This window comes from Portunus trituberculatus, chromosome 31 (assembly GCF_017591435.1).
Source record: "Portunus trituberculatus isolate SZX2019 chromosome 31, ASM1759143v1, whole genome shotgun sequence".
Lineage (NCBI taxonomy): Eukaryota > Metazoa > Arthropoda > Malacostraca > Decapoda > Portunidae > Portunus > Portunus trituberculatus.
In genome coordinates, this window is record NC_059285.1 from 27,475,136 (window position 1) to 27,480,330 (window position 5,195).

Below are 5,195 nucleotides of genomic sequence, written 5' to 3' on the forward strand. Positions count from 1 at the left end.
AATAAATAAATAAATAAATAAATAAATAAATAATATATATATATATATATATATATATATATATATATATATATATATATATATATATATATATATATATATATATATATATATATATATATATATATATATATATATATATATATATTACTTGTTGTTATTTTTCTTTTTCTTTTGAATCACCTCTTCCTTCTCTCTATTACGTCCTCCTCCTCCTCCTCCTCCTCCTCCTCCTCCTCCTTCTCCGTCTACTACTACTACTACTACTACTACTACTACTACTACTACTACTACTACTACTACTACTACTACTACTACTATTTCTGCCACTATTATTGTTTCTGCCACTACTGCTGTTTCTGTTACTACTACTATTGCATTTGCTGCTATTACAATTACTGCTATTACTACTGCTGCTGCTGCTGCTGCTACTACTGCTGCTACTACTGCTGCTGCTGCTGCTGCTGCTGCTGCTGCTGCTGCTGCTGCTGCTGCTGCTGCTGCTGTTTCTGCACTGCACTGCTGCTGCTGCTGCTGCTGCTGCTGCTACTGCTGCTGCTGCTGCTGCTGCTGCTGCTGCTGCTGCTGCTGCTGCTGCTGTGCTGCTGCTGCTGCTGCTGCTGCTGCTGCTGCTGCTGCTGCTGCTGCTGCTGCTGCTGCTGCTGCTGCTGCTGCTGCTGCTGCTGCTGCTGCTGCTGCTGCTGCTGCTGCTGCTGCTGCTGCTGCTGCTGCTGCTGCTGCTGCTGCTGCTGCTGCTGCTGCTGCTGCTGCTGCTCCACCACCACCACACCACCACCACCACCACCACCACCACCACCACCACCACCACCACCACCACCACCACCACCACCCACCACCTGCCACCACTGCTCACCACCACCACCACCACCACCACACCACCACCACCACCACACACCACCACCACACCACCACCACCACCACCACCACCACCACCACCACCACCACACACTACTACTACCACTACCACCACCACCACCACCACCACCACCACCACTACCACTACCACCACTACTACTACCACCACTACTACTACTACTACTACTACTACTACTACTACTACTGCTACCACTACTACTACTACTACTACTACTACTACTACTACTACTACTACTACTACTGCCAAAATCCACTCCATGTTTAATACCCTCCACCCCATGTTTATTGATGCGTCAATTAGGGCTCCACTACTTGGAGGTCATTAGCCCCAACTCTCGCTAATGACTGTGGCATCCAACCATATCTAATACTCTATAATATAAACATTAGTTGTTAGCTATAAATTCACTCTACCTCTACTCTATCTACTCTTATGCCACTCTCCACCACTGTAGCCTCACAGTCAAGGCCACTTAAATCTGCAGGTGTGGGAGTGGAATGCCTTGTCCCCCTGAGACACAGGAGGGCTGATCTGAGGAGGGAGAATGAAAGACGGCACCTCATCCATGCGACGACATGGCTCCTTGGCTGGTGCTTCTTTTCTGCCATTAGGTCGGCTAGTCTTGAGTAGAAGCACTGAGCCTTGGAGCCCATCCCGCCAGATGTGGTGAAGACCAGAGGTGTGAAGCTGCCCTGGTCAACGTGTTGGATTCTCTCCCCATACGCTCGGATCTTCTCCTGCTCATTCTTGCGGTGGGCGGCCTCCAGGAGAGTTCGTGGTGACAGGCGGCCATCGGGTCAAAGATCCGTATGTCCATGAATGCTTTCTGTCCCTTGTCCAGAACCCTCGTGCGCTGACGTCGACTCGAGCCTCGTTGGTGGTGTTGGCTGTTCTGTAGCGCAGGTGCTCGCCGTCTAGCGGTAGGAGGGTCGGTTCAGTGGAGACATCGTGGCACACCTCCTGAGCATGCTGGCGGTCAGATCTCTCACCTCATCGTGCCTGATACATACGAATCCCCCCTTTTTGCACGTCATGGTGTGGTTGACGTCATTGGGGGAACTACACACAGGTACTGGGAGTCCTTCCACCGGCCAGCCGTACCTCAGAGCAATGGCGTCGACAAATTCTTGTTTGTTGAGGCTGAAGCCCTTCGCTCCAATGGGCAGTGACGTTAGCCAGTTAGAGGCTCCTGCTTCCTGTGCAGTGAGGATTTTTCTCACTGTGGTTGCAGGCAGGATGTTTTCAGGTCTTCGAGACAGTTTCGTTGACTGCTGCTGCTACCACCACTGCTACTGCTGCTGCTACTACTGCTACTACTGCTACTGCTGCTGCTGCTACCTACTACTACTACTACTACTACTACTACTACTACTACTACTACTGCTACTCCAGTACAGTACAGCACAATTAAGTTTGGCATATATTTTAATCCATCGGTCAATTCAGTTTCTTTATAGTTTCCTTCAAATTTCGATGAGCTTTGTATTGAGAGTTGAAGGAGACTAGACTATTCTACCTAACTCCTTCGATGCCACACTATGTTCCAAACCAAATCGACTATTTTGACTATGAAGGAAGGAGGCAGGAGAGTCAGAATTGGAGAGAAGGTGGAGGAAACATGGAGGAAAGTCTGTGTAGGTGGAGGTAAGTGGAGGTAACTCGTGGAGGGAGATATGGAGGAAAGAAACACATGTAAAGCTATAGAAACCACACGCTAATAAAGAGGTTGACATCATTAAGGTCTAAATTATTACTAGCTAACACCGCAGTCTCTTCCTTAAGGCCCCGGGAACACTGCACTGGCTATAAGGTCGTTGTCACTGTAGAAGCCAATAAGATTTTCAGCCTTCCAGACAGAAATTGTGTTTTTATTAAATGTTTAGATTTTTTTAACGGAAAAAAAAAATATATATATATATATATATATATATATATATATATATATATATATATATATATATATATATATATATATATATATATATATATATATATATATATATATATATATATATAAGACGTGTAGCGTGTTTTGTGGTGTTGCTTGCCCTGGCTCCTTTCGTAAAGTGGCTTGTACATGTCTGGGGAGGAGAAGAAATAGCTCGGTATAGTGTTTGGTGAGAGTTCTGAGAAGTGGTCGTCGCAGAATGTTCTGGGAGCTATTTTCCAATAGAGTCTTGGCGTGTAGCGGGTTTTGTGGTGTTGCTTGCCCTGGCTCTTTTCGTAAAGTGGCTTATACATGTCTGGGGAGGAGAAGAAATAGCTCCGTATAGTGATGGGATTTAGTGATATTTTAAGAAAAATATTGGAAAGCGATGGGCCATCGAGGTATGAAATTTTAGGCAAAATATCAGTATTATACATCACTTATTTGGTGATGGTGCTTCACTTAATAGTGATGGTGATGGTGATATTTCACGGAAAAGTTTGGATTGTGATGGTGTTCACTGTGTATCACTGGTGTTTATGTTTTGGACTTAGAAAAATTTTGGCTTACCTTGTGTGGAGTAGTAAGGGAGGTCGTCCGGTGTATCGCTATTCCAAATACTACGCGATTGTCCGCCATCACTTTTCTTTATATAGTCTTTTTCTGCGAAGCGCTTCGCAGAAAAAGACTATATAATGAAAAGTGATACACAGTGCAAGGGCAAGGGCAAGAAGTTTGGTTAAGATCATTGATGAATATTAGGAAGAGAGGGGGTGACAGAACAGAACCCTGAGAAACACCACTGTTAATAGATTTAGGAGAAGAGCAGTGGCTGTCTACCACGGTTGCAATAGAACGGTCGGAAAGGAAACTTGAGATGAAGTTACAGAGAGAAGGATAGAAGCCGTAGGAGGGCAGTTTTGAAATCAAATTTTGAAATCGCTCTCTCTCTCTCTCTCTCTCTCTCTCTCTCTCTCTCTCTCTCTCTCTCTCTGACCAATAGCTTGGCTTCATATATGTGACGTCAAATCAGCTGGGTGGAGGAGCAGAGAAGTGGGAGCCGGGAATCGAGGCGAGCGCGAGGGACGGTTTCTCGGGGACAGTGCCGAAAGTTCATTTAATATTATTATTCCATCAGTTTATGATAAAGTAAGTGGATTTGTAAAGTATGTGGATTTGTTCAGTGTCAATCTTTCAAAATCTATGACCAGCGCCTTTGGTAACAGCTACCACTACCATTTTTGTCAAAAATAAACTTTTAAATCTTCATATTTATATTTTTCTAATAAACCATCCCACCCACTGCATTACAAATGTACTAAATGAACAGTTTGATGAATGTTTCCATCCATCACAAGATCAATCAGTAGATGAAAGCATGATAAAATTCAAAGGTAGGTGCTCATACAAACAATATATGCCCGTGAAGCCAACAAAGAGGGGCTACAAAGTGTGGGTTAGAGCAGATGACAAGGGTCATATCTCTGTTTCAAATCTACACTGGTAAAAAATCTTAGAATGCAAAGCCTTCCAAATATTTAGGGTGAAGTGGGAGAATTATCTTCAAAACTAGAGGGAAGATACTTCAAGATATATGGTGATAATTTCTTTTCCTCTGTTGCTCTTGCGAAATGTTTGTCAGAAGAATGTATTGGCTGTTGTGGAACTAAGAGATCAATTTAATAGAAAATAAAATTTCTCAGATGAAAATGCAACTCGAACTCCACTCGTGACTTCTGGCATCTGGCTAAAAACATTTCCAATAACTTCACTTCTTCATCTTTACCTCCTTTATTTCATCCTGATGGCACCACTTTTGCTGTCGCGTTCTATTGCAGCCGTGGTGGACGGTCACTGCTCTTCTAGATCTATTAACAGTGGTGTTCCTCAGGGTTCTGTCCTATCTCTTTTTATTTTCATTAATGACCTTCTTAACCAAGCTTCTTGCCCTATCCACTCCTACGCTGATGATACCACCCTACATCTTTCCATGTCACATCCCAAACAACGCTACTCTGAGGAAACGTTTTCAAATATTGTTGTGTTTGCCAAAACAATGCAAAATATAAATATTTAGAAGTAAAGATAGATTACACTAATTTGCCTTTTTCGAGCATCACATTGTGTATGTACTACAACACCATTCAATTTCGAAGTATTAAGTACCTGACTTGAGGTGCGTATTGGTACAAGTGTGACACCGCCGTAGGCCGGGAAATCCCGAAAAGCCAACGCCTAAACAATCTTGATCGCCGCCCGCTACACTTCACCGCTGTTTCGTCTGTCTCCTCTGTAAAGCATGGATGAGGCGTGAGTGAGCGTTGGTTAGGTGCTTAGATGATTGCTCTAACTGATGCCACCCTTCGTAGT